This window comes from Dendropsophus ebraccatus, chromosome 8 (assembly GCF_027789765.1).
Source record: "Dendropsophus ebraccatus isolate aDenEbr1 chromosome 8, aDenEbr1.pat, whole genome shotgun sequence".
NCBI lineage: Eukaryota > Metazoa > Chordata > Amphibia > Anura > Hylidae > Dendropsophus > Dendropsophus ebraccatus.
The window spans coordinates 91,366,278-91,387,085 of NC_091461.1; the positions used below are offsets into that span (position 1 = coordinate 91,366,278).

General features: G+C 43.7%; 1 long non-coding RNA gene across 4 annotated transcripts; it reads left to right on the top strand.

The window, feature by feature from the left end:
• Positions 1-1,966: 1,966 nt before the first annotated feature.
• LOC138799617 (uncharacterized) lies at positions 1,967-20,598 on the top strand. Of its 4 annotated transcripts, XR_011364281.1 has the most exons (5): positions 1,967-2,119; positions 2,538-2,646; positions 4,160-4,374; positions 11,606-11,712; positions 20,183-20,598. It is a non-coding gene; the product is annotated as an uncharacterized lncRNA (long non-coding RNA). The 4 variants fall into 4 exon arrangements; XR_011364280.1 differs by lacking the exon at positions 11,606-11,712; XR_011364282.1 differs by lacking the exon at positions 11,606-11,712 and having other exon boundaries at positions 1,967-2,089.
• Positions 20,599-20,808: the final 210 nt, after the last annotated feature.

The window sequence follows — 20,808 nt, forward strand, 5'->3', positions numbered from 1 at the left end:
TATTCTCTGCCTGTAACACTGATATTGGAATAAAGCAAAGAACTTTTTAAATAATTTTTTTCCCCTTTCCACACACATATTATGATCAAGCATCTTTTATCGTTGATGTTGATTCCCACAAAAAGGACTTTATTCGATACTATCTTACATGGGATATAATGTTTATGCCTTGTTTTTTGTGCAGGTGGGATTGGCAGTGCCGACTCTTATCCTCTCTGCTGTTTAGCATTTTCTATTTGTGTTACTGCATCATTTTTGTGCAGATACTGCAGTACTGCAATGACACTCCAACATGTGTGAACACAGCCCTAATTTCTCAGTAGACTTTTGCACAATCAGCGAAAGTTGAAACAGGAAGTTTTTCACTTCCTGGATTTCTATCAGCTACCAGTGTGGCAGAACCGCACAGATACGGTAATGCATTGTATAGACACATTTATATAACTTTTAATGTACTTTTAATAGAAAACAAGTTTTTCTTATCCGGAGTTCCCCTTTAATGGTATATGGCCGCGCAGGCGCACTAAAGTGCACTCATAGCCGGTGAGATACTGATGCCAGTATCTCCGGAACGGCAGGGCTCTCAATGATCAGACAAAGACTGTTCAGCAAGTCAGGAGCCCTGTATAATAGTTTCCTTAATACTCCCATCTTAAAGCAGATGTAAGCCATGCTTCTCAAGTGAAGTGCAAATGTGGTGTAAGTCATGTAAGGCCTCCTATACACCAGCACTTGATATGCGATTTCCCTGTCAAAGTGGGATGCTAAAGTATCTAAGTCACACACACACCTCCATCCATTCAATTTCATTGCCAATGCTTTTTGCTCCAAGGAATAAATCTTAGAGGTGCAGAATGGAAAGAGAATGGCTGCAGGGATATCCATAACTCAAATACTTCATTGGGGTAATCACGTCACGAGTCATGGATGCCCAAATGCTGGTGTCAGTCAGTTTTGATCCCCCACTGCATCCTCAAGTGTCGGTGTACCTGTTGTTCCAAAACAGTTCGACATATCAAAAGTGTGGATCAATGTGAGTGATGAGGGAGTGGCTGTCAGTTGCTTGAGTGGATTGGAGGTGCACTAAGCCGCGCTTCTATCCTCGCTGGCGGTCTGAACGTCCGGACTGCTAGTGATCTAAACTTTTGAAATGTCAACGGCGCCCATTTCAACTTAAACCACTAGTTTATTTTAATACTTATAATAACAACAGAAAAGAAATGTGATGCTTGGCAATAGTTGTACTTATGTAAACTGAAATTTTGAAGACACTCCTTTTACCCACTCCATTCTAGCCTGCTCTACACTCTCAACCTTGTAACGTCTTCAGCAGTACAGCCCCCAGCCGATCACATGATCATGATGTCATCAAAGGTCCTTGTAACTTCTCCAGCAGTACAGCCTCCAACCTGACTCCTCCTTTCCATGTAACTGATCACATGATCATGATGTCATCAAAGGTCCTTTAGCTTCTCCAGCTCCCTAGCCCAGGGTCACACCCCTGACCCTGCAGAACATCGCATAACAGTGCACCCACACACCCCTCACCCCACAAAACAGTGGTTTACCTCCTGCTGATCATATACACTGCACTCACTATACTGCTGCCTCATAGAAAGCCTTGCAGAGGAATATAGCTCCTCCCACACAGGAGACTGGTCACATGGGCATGATGTCATCAAAGGTCCTCAAGACAGACCTCTGGTAACTACATTCTAGCCTCCACCCTCCTCCTATGCCTGTTACTGATCACATGATCATGACATCATCAGTGGCTTTGTAGTTCAGGAAGTTTTTGCAACCAATTCCTGTGTAGGTGAAGGTATGTTATTGTTATGTCCTTATGTTATTCGTTTAGTGCGTTATTTGGTGTTGCTATGTTTACGCTGTAACATTTGGATAAAAGTACAGTATATCCCTGGGTGTCGCAATAGTTTAGCTGACGCGCTTTCTCGCTTTCAGTTTGGCAGGTTTCAGGAGCTGGCGCCTGAGGCGGAACTGAAGAGGGAACGCTGTCCGGCATTTCTGTGAGACCTTATCTGGGCTTGATTTTGGACTTTGTGCAGCGGTCCTTGGCTCCTGGTACCTGGTCAGCATATGTGTGTGCATGGCGGCTGTGGTATGCTATTTTGGTGCCTCGGGGGATTTCCCCTTTCAGGCACAGCGAGCAGGCTGCTCTGGCCTGTCTGTTTCAGTTAATGTCTGAGGGGGTGTCTGTCAGTTATTTGGGGCATTTCCTGGCGGGGGTGTAGTGGAAGTGGTGTCTGGGAGCCAGTCTCATGCGCAAAAAGCCTACCTGGACACAGCACTGGCCACACTGCATGCTGTCCAGGGAGGGAGGAAGGTGTAGGGTTAATCCTGTATAAGCATCTCCCTCCCGGCAGGCTCAGACTCCCCCCTGGTGGGTCTTTTTATGGATTCTTCCTGTCAAGCTTCCCGGTGCCTGTCTCCTGCCAAGGTCCTCACTCCCCCTTGCCCCTCCCCCTCACTGAGTAGAGGACAGCTGGGACCTCAGCAAGGAAATCTGATTTCTCCAGCAGGGATGTGACATCATGGAGCATGCTGGAGGATCTTTCACAGTGGCTGACAGGCTAAAGGAACAGAGAAGAGCCAGAAGAGAGAAGACCTTTCATCTGCCCAGATAAGGTGAGTATGAGGTTTTGTTTTGTATTGGCACATCAGAGCAGGGGTATATACTATAGAGGCATATATCAGAGCAGGGATATATACTATAGGGGCATATATCAGAGCAGGGGTATATACTATAGGGGCATATATCAGAGCAGGGGGCATATACTATGGGGCATAAATTAGAGCAGGGGTATATATTATAGGGGCATATATCAGAGCATATATATATATACATATATATATATAGCCTGTGTGCAGTGTATGGTATATAGGCTGTGTGCAGTGTATGATATATAGCCTGTGTGCAGTGTATGATATATAGCCTGTGTGCAGTGTATGGTATATAGCCTGTGTGCAGCATATGGTGTATATATAGCCTGTGTGCAGCATATGACATGTAGCCTGTGTGCAGCTATATATGCCATGATCGTTAGGGTATATTCACATGTAGCATATCCGCTATAGATTATACACAGCCTTTAAGTACTTTCTGGGTGCTTTTTACTGCTTCAGATAGTGTACATGGTTGGAAACTGAAGATGGGACTTAGACTTGCAAGTCCAGGTTACTTCAGCGATTCACAACTGCACATGCTAGCTGTGGTGGCTGACACAGTGGGCAAGAGAGCACAGAAAGTGCTGAAGTGCTGTGTTCTCGCATTGAATTAAGTGGGAACACATCGCGATGCTCACCCCTCCCCCATCCTGTCTCTAGGGCCTGGCATCCTCCTCTGGACTGCAGCCTCTAGTGACCATCACATGCAGAACAGAGGAGGATGCTGAGTCATACAGCCAGGAGTGAGGAGGGGTAGGTGCTAAGTCCCCTACAGTAATCAGCCACCTGTATAGCTTGCTGTATGGTTTATTTGTGGGGGAAGAAAGGGGGGGGGGGGGCAACAAAATTGTTGCCCAGGGCCTCCACCAACCTTAATCCGGCCCTGCCTGTATCCCCCGAACTGTTGCTAAAGTTATGTATGGTATGTCATGTCTGTTGTTCTTCTCTTTTTGAGGCCTCTTTATTTAATTTTGCATTTGCCCTCATGTTCTTTGGTGCGCTGCGTATAGGGGAATTGCTGCCGCGTAGTCGTTTTGCTGATGGTGGTTTATTATTGCAGCATGTGACTATTAAGCCACGTTATCTGTGCATCTTTGTCCCACGCTCAAAAATGGACCAGGTGGGACGGGGCAGGTGGTTGCGGGTAGGCGCTTTGCAAGGTAGGGCTCTGTGTCCTGTGGCTTTTGCTACTCGATACATGGCCTTGCGTCCTGGCGCTGTGCAGTTGCTTGTTCATGCTGACTCGGGTCCTCTGACCCAGTTTCAGTTTCGGGCTGTTCTTCGGTGCTGGCTCTGGGGCTGGAGGAGGCGTGTTTTTCTTCGCACTCTTTCCGAATTGGCGCAGCGACTAGTACGTTTTCTCTGGGCTTATCTGAAACTGCCATCAGGCGCCTGGGGAGATGGGATTCTCAGTGTTATAAGCGCTATGTTCGTCCTGCTCTTATGTTATATTAATGACTCAGTTTCATTGCAGGTCTTATCATTTGGATTGTTGGTCACTCCTTTGTCTGTCGAGCTGAACACAGAGCTGCCGGGCGCTGTTATACCTCCAATTTGTCTCTTCCTCCTGAGTCGGCTTCCGTTTATTGGCTCGGTATCGGGATGGTCTTATCAACCAGCTGCTTCTCCTGTCTGTGCAATCCTCGGAGCCAGACGTCATCATCATCCACTTGGGTGGCAACGATGTTGGTAAGATGGGAACTGTCGACTTATTGTTTTTGATGAAGCGTACTTTTGTCACCATTCAGGGTATGTTTCCGGGGGCTCGGCTGATTTTTTCGGAAATTGTTCCTCGTTTGGTATGGTTGCGTTCGACAGATCTCAAGTATTGTGATCGTAAACGCAAGCGTATCAATCGGGTGATGTCCAAGTTTTTGCCTTCCCTGGGCGGTTTTTCCTTCCATCATGTGGACCTGGAGGGTGGTGTGGCCGGGCTGTACCTGGCGATTGGGTCCACCTTTCTGATGTGGGACTTGACATCTTTATTCTTAACCTGCAAGCAATGATTGAACTAGCGGTCGGTGGGGTGGGGCCGGTTCCGTAGGACGGTCTTGGCCTGGTTGGGATGAGCTGTTCAGTTAGAAGAACAGGCGTGACCTTTACTATTTATATTTTTAATTATTTAAGTGTAGCCTGAGCAAGCTGGCTGGGCTAGTTGTACTTCAGTTATTGAACAAAGTTATTTCTCTTTTCGCCCTATGACGGCACCCCTGGAGAGGACCACCTCCTACTCCCATAGGACAGGAAACAGGATACAGGAAATCCCTGGATCATATAAAGAAGTAAACTCCCCTCCATCGCCAGTTTCTGTTTCCTGTCCCCATGGGAGCAGGAGCTGGAAGGGCTTTTCCCTTCCCTGGATGGAAAGAAATGACTGGGGGTTACCGGGTAATATCCTACCGGCTTCCCGGCGGCGTCAGGCTCCGAGTGGGGAGCAGCCTCCAAGTCTGGCCTCCTCCCCCGACACCTCCAGATATGGGTCCCCGGAGCTCCCCTGGCCCTCCTCGGCGTGGTCCGGTGCCCCGATCCGTAGCGCTGCGTTCGCGCGCCCTGCGGCATGGCTGCTGGATGATGCTGGGAGGGGGTTGCTCTGCTGGCCGTGTTCGGCAACTTCCGGGGCCTACGGCCTGCCTCAGGTGGAGCGCCGGGAGGGTGACGTCGTCTCAGCGCGGCGAGGGGGGCGGAGCCAGCCGGTCATGTGACTCTCGGCGCCAAATTCAAAAGAGCTGCTGAGAAGGACGCCAGGTGAGTGCTCAGTTTCTGTGTGCTCTAGCGGTAATTTGTTTCTGCTGCCTGGTGTCTTCTCTACTGTTCCTGACAACGGCTGCAGAGAGTCTTTTACACCTCCAAGACCTCAATTGTCCATTATGGAGGCTGAAAGCGCTGAATTATCAGAATCTACTCCAGCCAGGATTCAAGCCCCTGTGGTATGGAGTGGGTAAGAGGGGATTTTCCCCAGCAGAATTTCCTTCTTCCTTTGTCTAAGTTTGCCATGTTTCTCATTTTTAGGAGGGTACTACTAAAAAGAGTCATGCTAAGAGCAGAGATTGCCCCGTTTGTAGGAAAAGATTAAGTAGCTCTTACACTAAAGTGCTGTGCGGTAGCTGTATGAATAGAGTCCTAGAGGAGCAGGGACCCTCTTTTATGCGTAACATGAAGAACATGATAAAGAAGGAAATTAGGGTAGGTAGAATTTTTTCTTTGCCTTTTCAAAAAAAAAAAAAAAAAAAAAAATGTTTCTTTTGTACATTTATTTTTTTGGTTTCAGGCCTCTATGCCCTCTCAGGCTCCGGCCACTACCACAGCTTCTCCTCCAGAGCTGGCGCCAGCACCTCTGTCTCAGTTACCTTTGGCTACCCCAATACCCCCTACTATTGAGGTGGAGCAGTCTGTTCACAGTCAGCCTCCATCTACCTTGGGGGACGATGAGGACCTATCGCTGGGTATAGACGAACCAGAAGCAGGCCCATCTAACGTAGAGAGTCTGGAGGAAGAAGTGGCTACACCATTACCTTCTGCTGACTATATAGAATCACTAATTAAAGCAGTAAGGGAGACTATGGGTATAGAAGAGGTTCCAGAAACTAATACTATACAGGACCGTATGTTTGGAGGGCTAGCACCTAAGAAACGATTGGTCTTTCCCATTCACCAAAACATTAAGGCCTTGATTAAGCACGAATGGTCCAATCCGGATAGAAAATTTTTTGTTCCAGCTGCTGTGAGTGTTTTTTTCTGTTTTCTTGGATAAACAGGTAAAGATATAGAAGAGTATATATAACTAAACAACTAATTTTTCAATTATTTTTCAGTTCAAAAGGAAGTACCCATTTGACCATGAGGAGTCGAACTCCTGGGGCTTTGCTCCAAAGATAGATCCTCCGGTAGCCAAGATTACAAAACTTAATGCGCTACCTTTTGAGGACTGTGCAACTCTTAAAGACCCTATGGACAAACGTGCAGAGATTTATTTAAAGAAGGACTGGGAAGCATCCACTGCCTTGTTTAAACCTCTAGTGGCAGCAACCTCAGTCTCTAGATCTCTAGGGGTATGGATGTCTGAACTTAAAGACATGATTAGTAAGGGGACTCCTGCGGAGGAGCTCCTCAAACCCTTTGAGACCTTAGAGAATGCTGTCTCATTTATATCAGATGCTTCAGCGGATGCTCTTAGACTCTCCGCTCGTTCAGCAGCACTTTCAAACTCTGCGCGCAGATCCATGTGGCTTAAAGAATGGAAGGGGGACGTCACCTCTAAATCTAAATTATGTGGAGTCCCTTGTGAAGGCAACCTGCTTTTCGGTCCAGCCTTAGATAGCATTCTGGAGAAGGCTTCGGATAGAAAAAAGGGGTTCCCTCTGATCCCGCAGCAATCTAGCCGTCCTTTTAGGGGAAAAGGTAGGAACACACATAGAGCCCCTAACACGAATACTAATCCTAATACAAATAGGAAGGAATGGAGGCCCACCAAGAAATCCAAGGGGTTCCTCTTTAAGGGTTCTGACAATACCAAAAAACCTGCTCAATGACGCCAGGTCCCTGTGGGAGGTCGCCTTTCTCTTTTTTGGTCACAGTGGTGTGGTATTTCCAATAGTTCCTTTGTATTGGATACAATAAAGCACGGTTTAAAGATTTCTTTTGTGTCCTCCCCAGGGGAAAGATTCGTCATTACGGATTTATCATCCGATCCCATAAAACAGACAGCACTTTCTACGGAAGTACAGTCCTTACTCAGGAAGAAGGTTTTGGTTCCCGTTCCGGAGACAGAGTGTGGTGAGGGTTTTTACTCTACTCTGTTTTTGGTAAGGAAACCCAATGGTTCTTTTAGAACCATTATCAATCTTAAACCTCTTAACAGGGTTTTAGCCTACGAAAGGTTTAAAATGGTGTCAGTTTCTTCAGCCATTTTGAATCTTTCACAGGATTGTTTTATGGCCACCTTAGATTTAAGGGATGCATACTATCACGTCCCCATCCACCAGGACCATCAAAGATTCCTGAGGGTAGCAGTCAAACTTAACGATTCAGTTTGTCATTTCCAGTACCAGGCCTTACCTTTTGGCATTTCACAGGCACCTAGAGTTTTCACTAAAGTGATGTCAGAGGTTATGGCACATATCAGAGAAAAGGATATAATTATCATTCCTTATTTGGATGATTTTTTACTGGTCGGCGACTCAGTAATCTCTCTTCAGAGCCAGATCAAAATAGTAGAAGACATCCTGTCTAAATTAGGTTGGGAGATTAACGAGGAAAAATCCAATAAGATCCCCTCTCAATCTTGTCAGTTCCTGGGAATATGTCTGGATTCGAGAGCGAAGAGATCCTTCTTACCAGATAACAAGATTTCAAATATTCTTTCCAGAACACAGGAGCTTTTTGATAATCCCATTACTACATTTAGGAAGGCTATGTCGGTGTTGGGTCTATTTACTTCCTGCATTCCAGCGGTTCCCTGGGCACAGTACCACTCTAGGGTGTTACAATCACAGATTCTTGGTGAATGGGACGGTGCCTCTGAGTCTCTTGATTCTTGTTTCACTCTATCTCCACAGACTCTCAGATCTCTCTCTTGGTGGAAGGAAAGGGAGCATCTATCCAAGGGACTTCCTTGGATTCTGGACAACATTTTGACCATCACCACAGATGCCAGTCCCAGGGGGTGGGGAGCCCATACAGACACACAAGTATTTCAGGGCCTGTGGTCCCCAGAGGAGGCCAGGGACCCACAAAACGTGAGAGAAATGAGAGCAATATTCTTCTCCTTGTCCCAGGCTCTTCCGTTAATAAAAGACAGAAACGTGAGAATACTAACAGACAACAGATCGGCAGTGGCGTACATCAACCACCAAGGAGGCACAAGATCAGTACAACTTATGAGAGTTGCCCACTTCATGTTCAGGCTAGTACAGTCACATTGTCTGTCCCTCTCGGCACTTCACCTGAAGGGGGTAGACAATGTGAAGGCAGATTTTCTAAGCAGACACTCCCTAAACCAGGGGGATTGGGAGCTTTGCCAGGAGGTATTTCTACAGATATGCAGAATGTGGGGATCACCGGAGATAGACCTCTTCGCATCGCGGAAGAACAGAAAGACCCAAGAGTTCTTTTCCCTATGTCCTGCAGACAAGCCCAGGGCTCTGGATGCAATAGCCCAGCCTTGGGACAAAGGCCTACTGTACGCATTCCCACCCATCAGACTAATCCCGAGAGTAGTCAGAAAGATCAGGCAGGACAGGGCCCACATAATTCTAATAGCGCCCTTTTGGCCAAGAAGGGTGTGGTTTACTTGGCTCAGGAAGATGTCGCTGACAGACCCATGGATTCTTCCGGACAGGGCAGATCTCCTCGCCCAGGGCCCAGTATTTCACCCTCAGGTTCAAAACCTTCACCTGACGGCATGGCTGTTGAGAGGCAATTGTTGATAGACAGAGGCCTTTCATCCGAAGTAATCACCACGTTGCTAGCCAGTAGAAAGAAAGTTACCTCTACTATATATCTACGTACATGGATAGCATTTTGTAAATTTGTAAATAAACCTGTTAATGTCCTAGCTCCTCCTGACATTCCTTTAATCTTACAATTCTTACAAGAGGGTCTAAACAAGCACCTCAGGCCTAGCACCATCAAGGTACAGATCTCCGCCCTCAGTGCACTCTATGACTATAAACTAGCTGAACATCAGTGGATTAAAAGATTTGTAAAGGCAACCTCCAGATTGTGTCCCACGATCAGGTCTAGGGTTCCGCCTTGGGATCTGAACCTTGTCTTGAACGGACTTACCGCTAATCCCTTTGAGCCTTTAGCAGACTGCAGTATTAAATTCCTGTCTCATAAACTGGCTTTTCTATTGGCAATAACGTCAGCCCGTAGAGTAAGTGAAATTAGAGCCTTCTCTATACAGACTCCTTACATGACCATTAGAGAGGACCGAGTCGTATTATCTCCTGACACAGCCTTTCTTCCAAAAGTGGTTACGGACTTCCACAGATCTCAGGAGGTGATACTACCATCATTTTACAACACACCAGCTAACGATCAAGAATTAAGTTTGCATAGTCTGGATGTTAGAAGAGTTATCTTACATTATCTAAAGGTCACAGAAAGTTGGAGATTATGTAACAGCTTGCTTATATCCTTTCAGGGTAAGACCAAGGGCAAGTCAGCTTCCACACAGACAATAGCCAGATGGGTTAAACAGGCAGTTGGAGAATGCTATAGAGTCAAGAACATGACACCACCAGTTGGATTCGGGGCACATTCCACTAGAGCTGTGGCAACTTCGTGGGCTGAGAGGGCAGCGGTTTCCATTGATCAGATCTGCAGGGCAGCCACATGGAGTACTCCACATACATTTTTTAGACACTACAGGTTACAACTATCTTCCACCGAAGACTTAACATTTGGACGTAGTGTTTTGCAGGCAGTGGTCCCTCCCTAGGCGGTTATATTCCTATTCTACTCTCCAGGGGTGCCGTCGTAGGGCGAAAAGAGAAAATTCAAAATTACTAACCTGGTAATTTCTTTTCTTTGAGCCCATGACGGCACCCCGCCAAAACCCCACCCAAAAAAAAAAAAAAAAAAAAAAGAAAGAAAAAGGGATAATAATAGTAGTGATAATTTTATTACATAGATATAGAAAAAGTAAACTTCTTTATAAACACAAAAAAAAAAAAAAAAAAAAAAAAGGGGAGATTTTTTGTATATATTTTTCTTTTTGTGTGTCTTGTGAGCTTCGCTCCTAGGTCCTTGGTAAAGACTGGCGATGGAGGGGAGTTTACTTCTTTATATGATCCAGGGATTTCCTGTATCCTGTTTCCTGTCCTATGGGAGTAGGAGGTGGTCCTCTCCAGGGGTGCCGTCATGGGCTCAAAGAAAAGAAATTACCAGGTTAGTAATTTTGAATTTTTTGTGGATTTTGAGTGGATTTATTTATAATGCTTAAGGAAGTCTGCGGTATTATCTCATTTGTCTTAAAGGGTAACGGTCATTCATAATGTTTCCAGTTCTTCCGCCCTGTGTTAGGACATTCCCTCCATGTTGGGCAATCACTTTTGCTATGGAACAGACTCACGCCCAGCAGTTTATATTGCTGGCGGTCAGTGGTCAGACCGCCAGCGATGAGGAGAATGAGCTGAGAAAAGTGGTGGCATAGCGCAAGAACTCCCGTAGACTTCTATGGGAGTGTTAAAGTCTGACCCGGGAGAGGAGAGAGATCGTAAACTAAGCTGCGCTTCTCTCCACTCGTTCTCCTTATCACTGGCTGTCTGAACACTCGGACTGCCAGTGGTATAAACTTTTGACATACTAAACTCAATCCAGCAGCACAACTGAAAAACCAAGGCTTCTACATGACATCATTCACACACGGCTGCTACTGCTATGGTGGCAAAGATGAAAAGAAGCTCTTGGCACATAGTTTGATCAAAGTATGCCTCCTATCCGCTGCGTAGAAGCTGCCGTCCCTTCTGATACTTGCACCCTCCTATCTGCTCGGTGTCTTTTAAGTGATGCATGGTCAGGTCTCAACCCACCTTGTGTGCCTGCGTGTACGCATGGATGCCCAGAAAAGGTGAGACTTAGGGACCTATCCTACAAGAAGCCGCTTCTACGTAGCGGAAAGGAGGCATACTTTGAACAAACTATGTGCCAAGAGCTTATTTTCATCTTGGCCAGCATAGCGGTAAGCGTGTGTGAATAGTGTCATGTAGAAGCCTTGGTTTTTCAGTTGTGCTGTTGGCCTTAGTTTAGTATGTGTGTGAATACTGACCAACCCAACTTGCACCTGAGTTTGTATGCCATTGGAAGTGATGATCAGGTTTTTGTGTGTTATAAACTTTTGACATGTTTCTGACGACAGATACACTTTTAAATTACTAGAATTGTTATATATTTTTTTCACTTATATTTATCTCTCAAGCTGTTGCTGCCATCTCTGAAAACGTCAAGAGCGCTGATCACATTAGTGCAAGTGGCACTACATGTACTGTGAACGAGAGCAGTGTTGAAGAAAAAGAGCTTGACACAGTATCTTTCATTTATTTTAACTAGAGATGAATCAACTTTTCAAATGTTTGCAATCTGTTTTGGCCAAACCTGACAAATCAAAATTTGAGTTTGTCTGAATTGAACCCAAAATAAACCACAATAAATCAGCTAAACTGTGAGTGAGTAAATACTTCCCTGTCCTGGCACCGATAGCTGTGGATGCATTGAGGACCTTCCTTTGCACGTGTGAAGTTGGACCTCCAGGGTCTGCAATGTCTGTTGCTTGACTACAGCACAGGCATGAAGCCCTAGTCATTCACAGCTGATGGCAGGAGAGAAGAGAACTCCCATTAGGACAGTTAAGTATTCTCTCTACTTTTTCATGGTCCCTGTTTTGTTAGATTCTGTCAGCTACATAGAATATCATTTTCTCGGGGGGCGTGGCTTGCGGCGCTAATGGAGAGACCCATGTAAGCTTCTCTCAGTCAGAGGCCGCAGCAATCAGGGACATAGCGCCGATATGTCGGGTCCACAAGCGCAGAAAAAGAGGGAGAAGAGAGAGGAAACCCCCAGGACGCAGATAAGAGCAGCGGTGAAGGAATCCCCGCTACAGCCGAGAGACACGGGGCCGGTAATCAGCCGCGGCTCCACAGCTGCAGTCACAGCGGCCATATTGGAACCGGAGCAGAGCAGAGAGGCACCCGGAAGTGACCCGAACTCCAAGAAGGAGACACAGAAAGGGACGGCAAACGTGAGTAGGGACACCACAAAGTCCCGACTAAGCTCTACAGCCCACCAGCACGTGTCAGGCTTGCAGGGGGACACTTATACCGGCACTATGAAAAACTCCCGGCCGGCGGCCATCTTGGATGTGGCAGACCGCACCACAGTCTGTATAAGGGAAGCTGCAGAGGCTGCAGCTATAGAGATTACAATTAATGACCCTCTGCATGAACAGAATGTGAGAGAACACATAATAAAGCTCACTCCTGGCACAGATCAGAAAAGACATGCACTAACTCGCAGTAATGATGATGATAATGAATTTAACATTGTCAGCAATCAACAGCTCACATACCAGAATCTGCCTACTCCTCCCAGACCAACCCAGCAAAAAAGACTTTCTCTGGAATCTGAGGATGTGGAGAACTCAAGTTCTCCTTACGATTCTGACAGTGATGACAAACCCCCCAATAAAAAAAAGTTGTTAAAAACACCAAGAAAGCGAGTTATAAACAAGTCTTTTTACTCTAAAAATGATGAATTCTCAAACGACTCATCATCATCCTCCTCGCATTCAGTGATACATGTACCACTAAAGCCTGACACTGAACAAACACCTTCTAATGAAAAAGCCTTACATGCATTAGAGGGACACCCGGAGCTACAGGCACTCCTTTCGCTAATCCCCACAAAACAAGATATGTTGAACATTGCAACTGATTTAAAATCCCTGTGGAGAAAAGACCTCTCAGTAGTCCAAGAAAAAGTCACAGTTGTGGAAAAAAAGACAGAAAATCTAGAGAAATCCCGAGTTAAGCAAGAATCACAGATAAATGACTTGATTGTCACTACACAATCTCTCCAAATATCACAGAAAATGATTACTCTCCGCCTTGATGATATGGAGAATCGCAGCAGGAGAAACAACATTAGGGTGAGAGGATTGCCAGAATCAGTGAAGACAAATGAACTATATGATGTACTGACCTCCCTATTTAATAAAATCCTGGATAGAGCACCAAATACGCATATAGAACTTGATAGAGTGCACCGTGCCCTAAAGCCCAAAAGAGGTGACGACAAAAGACCCAGGGATGTAATCTGCAGGGTGCACTATTACACCCTGAAAGAGTAGATCATGAACAAAGCCAGGTCACTAAGAAATATAGATTGTAACGGCAACAAAATACAATTATACGCGGATCTTTCACTCCTCACCCTGAGGCAAAGAGCGACATTAAAACCCCTAACTCAAAAACTGCAGGAAAGACAACTGCAATATAAGTGGGGATTTCCATTCTCCCTGTCAGTAAAACATCCAGGGGGAACAGCTGTTCTAAAAGATCCAACTGATTTACCCGCCTTCCTGGACACTTTGAATCTACGCAACCTATACCTCCCTGAATGGTGTGAACTCCATCAAACGATGATTCTTCCTCCACCGACATATATCACCAAGGACACTGGCAGACCCTCTTCAAGCAGTACGAAAGAAGATTGCATTCAACCACCACTGCCACAGAGAGTGAGGAAATCTAAATGATCCACAAGTTACAGAAGTCGGCAGCGAAGAAGCATCATCTCTTGGAAAAAGGACTGTTCCATTTGTCTTCATTTTCTGATTGACCTTTTCTTTTTCCCCTGAGCAGCATGGTTATATAATGTGATGTCTATCTTCACTCCCGACTCCCCAATGACTCAACAGCACAATTTAGCTTTTGACGCATGGGAAGTTACTATTTGGATTATTTGAGAGCCGAGTGAATAGACTTCCCCCTAAAATGTTCTGTTTTAATACACATTGTCATTGATTATTAGTTGAATGATACTGTTACTCTCCATAGCAGGTTTAACCTACAGTTACAGATAGTAGTTAAAATATAGTTTATAATGTTATGGTATAATTGAGCTATAACCACTGTTAAATAACTCACCCTCAACCTTGACTATCATAATGTGTAAAATAACTCATTAAGAACACTATGTCACTTCCTCTAATCAGATCAAACAGATCTGGTTATCCAACATAGTCGGTGTAACTTCCAGTTCTAGATGACAACTGTGCCACAGTATTACAATGCTATAGTTTTAATATGTTAGGGCAAGGTTATACAACTTACTTACATATGTTCCTCACTAATTACAACAAGTACTATCAATAGCTCATTACTAGAACTCAGATTAACTAGTTTAATCACCTGCCATAGACGAGGGTCTGACTACAATATCTGAATGTTATAGCTCAACTAAGCTTTGATCATAATTTTCAACACCTACTTACCCCTTTCTTAGCGCTAAGTAACTAAAAGCGAATTACTGCATCAACCACTCCACTAGTTTAACATCCTTCTAGAGGTGCCAACCAAGTTACAGGGTTGTGACTAGATACTGCGAAATTAAGGTGATTATAATCAGCCCACTAATACACATATCTTCCATTCAATAACCCATTAACTAAACACCCAGCAGTTCGCACTAATAATCTATCCTTCCATGATACAACATAAATAAAAGACCCTCTGCTTTTTCTTTATAACAGTATTACGTCCCTCTCATTGAGTGTAATTCAGAATGTCATGGCCTAGACGAATAGACAATTACGCATATACTAGAGTGTATCCTATCCGTTAGCGTTTCATTCCACCCACCGAATAGGTTTCTTGTTAATCAAGATTAAGTGATTTATTCACACGTAGTCCAAGAGCGTATGGTATACGCTTCTTTCTTTATATCTAGGTTCGTTTTTTAGGTTTGTGTTAACACTGTAACTAATTTTTTTCTGTTTTCTTTTATCCTTCCTTCTCCCCCCTTCCCCTTCTAGCTCCTTCCCCCTCCTACGGCTGACATATCATAGAAGTTGGCGCCACGGGAACACCTCCTACCTCAATCTTCGTCCTTCTACCTGGAAACATCCACGTGGGACACAACTAGATACTGGAAAGATCTACAAACACACACAACTAGCAGTAAGTACTAACGCCACACATCATGACAGACGTAATTTTCTGCACATTAAATGTTAACGGATTTAATATTGCAGAAAAGCGTTCTAACATACTGCACTCTTTACACAAAAAGAAAGCCAAAATCATACTACTTCAGGAAACACATTTCAAACATGACAAAACACCAAATTTAACAAACAATAGATACTATAATACCTGGTTCCACTCCACTTCACCGGAAAAAAAAATAAAAGGGGTATCGATAGGAATACATAAAACACTCCCAATCAACATAATTGATAAAAAAATTGATCCAAAAGGCAGATTCTTATTCCTAAATTGCTCGATTGCAGAAGAGAACATCACAATAGCTAATATCTACGCCCCCAATAGCGATCAAATAGCTTTCATTACAGAAACCCTAAAAGACCTTCACTCATTTGCGAAGGGGGCCATTATTGTAATTGGAGGGGACCTTAATACGCCCCTGAACCCGATAATCGACACTTCTTCTGGGAAATCGTACATCGCCTACAAAAAAATCAGAGTGCTTCACAAAACCTTAAGGGATCTGAAGCTTTTTGACACATGGAGGATAAGCAATCCCACAACCAAAGACTATACCTATTACTCTGCACCTAACAACTCATACAGCAGAATTGATTTTGTTATTGCCTCACACACAGCCTTGAGCTTTCTCAAGGATTCCTATATAGGAAACATAGTACTCACAGACCATGCCCCAGTATTCTCAACCTTTACATTCCTCCCTAAAGTGAAAACGTCATTCACATGGAAACTAAACGAGTCACTTATAGATGACATAGTATGCAACGCGGCCTTAAAAGAAACATTTGACATTTTCAAACAAACCCACGAGCACCAGTCAAATGGGAAGCTCTGAAAGCTACCATCAGAGGCACACTCATTTCTCAAGGGGCCAGAATAAAAAGAGAAAACATCAAATCACTCAATAACCTTCTCGCTAAAATTCAGGATTTAGAAACAACACATAAAATATCCACACTGGAAAGTACCTTAGTAGAGCTCAACATAGCCAGAAGTAGAGTAAAAGACATTTTGCACGAAAAATATAAAAAAGTAGTGCAAATCTGCAACAAAAACTTCTACTCCTGGTATAACAAACCGAGTAGGTTTCTCGCCACAGCTCTTAAAAATAAGAGAACATCAAATACCATACCATCCATAAAAACTCCCCAAGGAAACATTTCCCACAACACAGAAGTGATAGCTGAGACTTTTAGGTCATATTACAATACCTTATATCAATTACCACCTTCCGATCAAGTAAACCCCCCTCCCCCAGCCAACGACTCCCTCTTTCAATACATAAACAGAACCAGTCTACCTACCATTACCCTGAGATTAAATCAAAGCTAGAGGAAAACGTCACTATGGAAGAAATAAAAGAAGTCATAAAAAACCTCCCCCCAGGCAAGAGCCCAGGCCCAGATGGCTTTACAGGTAAATTCTACAAACAATTTGCAGACACCCTTACCCCACACCTCTTAAATTCGTTCAATGCCATTTCAGACACACAAAAATTCCCCTCATCTTTCTTAGACGCCTTCATAACGGTGATTCCAAAGGAAGGGAGAGATCAAAATATCTGCAGTAATTACAGGCCCATCTCCCTTCTAAACATAGACACTAAAATTTTCGCCAAGATAATTGCAAATAGATTAGCTTTACTCCTTGAGTCTCTGGTCAACCCAGACCAGGTCGGATTTATCCCAAACAGGGAAGCTAAGGACAACACCCTGAGAGCGTTTTCCTTGGCTAACTATGCCCACATCTCAAAAAAGCTCAGAGAAGGCCTTCGACCGGGTTGACTGGAGATTCATGGAGGCTACACTGAAGCAAACACTGAAGATGAACGTCATACCAAGACTATTATATCTATTTCAGGCTGTCCCAGCAGTGCTTACGCACACCTTTCTGGCCAGGATGAACGCCCCATTGACTAAATTTATTTGGCTAAACAAACCAGCCAGACTGAACACAAAAACTCTAATGTGACCCAAACTAGAGGGAGGTCTTGCTCTCCCTAGTTGTAAATTATATCACCAAGCAGCAGTCTTAAACAGGGTCCTAGAATGCTTCCATTATAAAAATAAGAAGTTATGGGTAAAACTAGAAAACACGACTACTGGTTTTGACACTGCAGCCATCCTTTGGACACCTAAAAACTTACTGAAAAGTATCCCTTCTCTCCCACAATCCCCAATTAGCGCGACAATACTTGCACTAGCAAATTCTCATTCTCAGACACCCACGGACTTATTCAGTCCTGACGGACCTATGATGCCACTGGGAAAAAACCCTAGGTTCCTACCGGCGCTACATACCGATTCATTTCTAGGTATTCCCACAAACACAGGTATCACCTTCCGAGAATTACTAAACAAGGATGGCTTAAAACCATTAGCTGATCTCCCCTACAAGGAAAATAGAGAGACAGGAGACACTAAATTAATAGAAACCCAATACTCTCTATTGCAATCATTCATCGACAGACAAATCACAAACCTAAAACTGAACAGAAAATTGATGCCTTTCGAAAGACTCTGCGCCTCTGATTCTCCCATTCCGAAGCCGGTATCGACAATTTATAATTTACTCACAGCTGACGTAGAAGAATCTCCCCCGGACTTTATAAAAAGCTGGGAACAAGAGATGAACACGTCCTTTACTAAAGAAGAGATTGAAACTGCATTTTATCTAACGCACAAAACCTCGGTATCATGCAGTTTACAGGAGAAAAATTATAAAGTTCTGTCTAGATGGTACATGGTCCCAGCTAAACTGAAACTCATGTACCCTGATAGAGATGATGCCTGTTGGAGATGTGGGGAATCAGGAGGCACAATGTTACATATTTGGTGGAACTGTCCACGAATCCTTTCTTTCTGGACCCATGTAGTTGGTATCTGCAACCAAATAATGGAACAAAAAATACATGATAGCCCTCAACAAGCCCTACTTATGATGTTGCCTTTTCCTCAACACAATTATAAAAACTCCATAATAGGCTTCCTACTGACTGCAGCAAAAGCAATGATAGCTAAAAAATGGAGGTCCCCATCTTCCCCGACGTTACAAGAGTGGATGGAGGAAATTGACACATACGCTAGACTTGAGGAATTAATTTCTGACGACACAAAATCTAGACAAAAACATGCGAATAGATGGGCTGTCTGGTCCACGACAGCCCCGCTAAAAGAGAACAATCAACTCATGAAAGACATCATCAACAACTCCACAACTGACTAGATGGAAAATGACTTTAACATTTTCCTCATACATTTCTCTTTTTCATCTGGCCTTCCAAATACCCATACACCCAAATTTACACTGTATGCAAGGTTACGGAGGTGCACCCGTGTCGCCAACATATGGAACATGCAGGTAAGCAACAACAAGAATAACAATAAAGACTTTATAAATAAAATGACTTCGGTCCCAACATATCCTCACTCGACTGCATAATAGCAATACTTCTATGGATTGAGATGCTCAGCCGTACCCTACCCTTCCCTACCACATTCCTTTAACCCATCCCCTCATTCCTCTTCTTCCTCTTCTTTTTCCATTACCTCAGTTATGTTCTCATTTTGTTATATTGTAATATTGCTGTTTTCAATAAAATAAAATAATAATAATAATTATAATTATATATAAAAAAAAAAAAAAAGAAGGTGACAATGCGTTGTCATAGCCACTATCAATCTCTCCTAGAACTAACATAAACCAAATATATATGAAGTTATTCATTTTGTGAACAGTTGAACACATTGTCTTCAAGTGGCAATATGACATCTTCTACTGACATGTTATGCTATCTGAAACCATCTTCTCTTCTTCAATAAACCTTAAATTTGTGAGAATATCATTTTCTCTGTGAAATTGTGTCTTGTGCTTTTTGGTGTCTTGTGTTCTTTTTCACATATACAGGTTTATTAGTGGAGCTGTCTGATAGACGGTTCCATTACTATGTACATTGTTAACCCTAAAAAGCTAACAATAAACCCAACTATTACCCTTGTGCCATTTGTTTTCAGGAGTACCGCCAAGAGCTGGATATTGTCCGTCCCAGAGCGTCAAAAATGACTCTGGGGCAGCAGTGAGCTGGTATTGTTAGCCAGCATATATGGCTATTCCCATACTGCCTTCATTAGGTTACTGTTTCCTTATTTGTATCTGGCTGGTTATCGAGATGCTGGGGGACCACACTTCTCGAAGAAAAAAAAAAAAAAATGTATCGGGATCTGATCCCCTAGCATCTTCTTAACCAGCCATATCAAAACAAGGCAACAGCAACCTAATAAAGCCAGGATGTGAAAAGCCATAGATACTGGCCCTCCCCACCCTAACAATTACAGCCTGCAGCTACCCCAGTACCAGAGCATTTTTGATGCTCTGGACTTGACTGTGCCCAGTCCTTCTAGGTACCCCTAGCAGCGGTTGATACTGGGGTATTATTGTGGGTTCGTGTTAGCTGTTTTAAGGCTAACAGTAAGCCCCTGGTTAGTAATGGAACAGTCTATCAGCCAGCTCCATTACTTAGCCATTATATGTGAAAAAAAATACATGACATAAAAACTTTATTCAATATTGTAAAGAAGAATGGAGTTCTTTTACCCACGTATCGTGGCAGACGCCTTAAGTTCAGGAAAGAAGATGCTCTATCCGGGTTTAATTATAAGATACAGCGGTGTCTTTATTGAACATAATCCGACAATGCATTTCGTGGTAAAACCACTTCATCAGGTCATCCTGAAAATCTTTAAATATAACAGAGTACCTTTTTTTTGTTTTAGGTATATGGAAAAGAATTTGAGAAGCTGTGGACATTACCGTAAATATGGAGTTAATGTGCCACTGTTCTTGAGAAACCGTCCTCAGGAATTTATTAAACACACAATGCAACGCTACTTCTCTAGCTTGGATGAGACACACGTTTTGGAAAAAGATGAGCAGAATGAGGTTTTTAAATAAAAAGTGAATTGGAAAAAGACCTGATTTATACTGTTAACTTAGGTGGTGAGATGCCAACCTGCGGATGCAAGGACTGGCAGAAGTACCTCATGCCGTGGTCACATGTGTGCCATTTTTAGACTCAGTGGGAAAAATTGAAGCCTACTTACAGCCTAAACCCACTCTTCCTCCTTGACTCGGAGTGCTTTAAAAACATTCTAGAAATAGATATTGGAACAGTTCAATATAAGAAGAAGAAGCCGAGGGCACTCACCCGTTAGTTGTGCTGTTTCTTTATTTCATAGTGCAATAAAAACACAGGATTGCACACTGATCAGAGCAGACGCGTTGCTCTGATCAGTGTGCAATCCTGTGTTTTTATTGCATTATGAAATAAAGAAACAGCACAACTAACGGGTGAGTGCCCTCGGCTTCTTCTTCTTATATTGAACTGTTAAACGTTGTACAG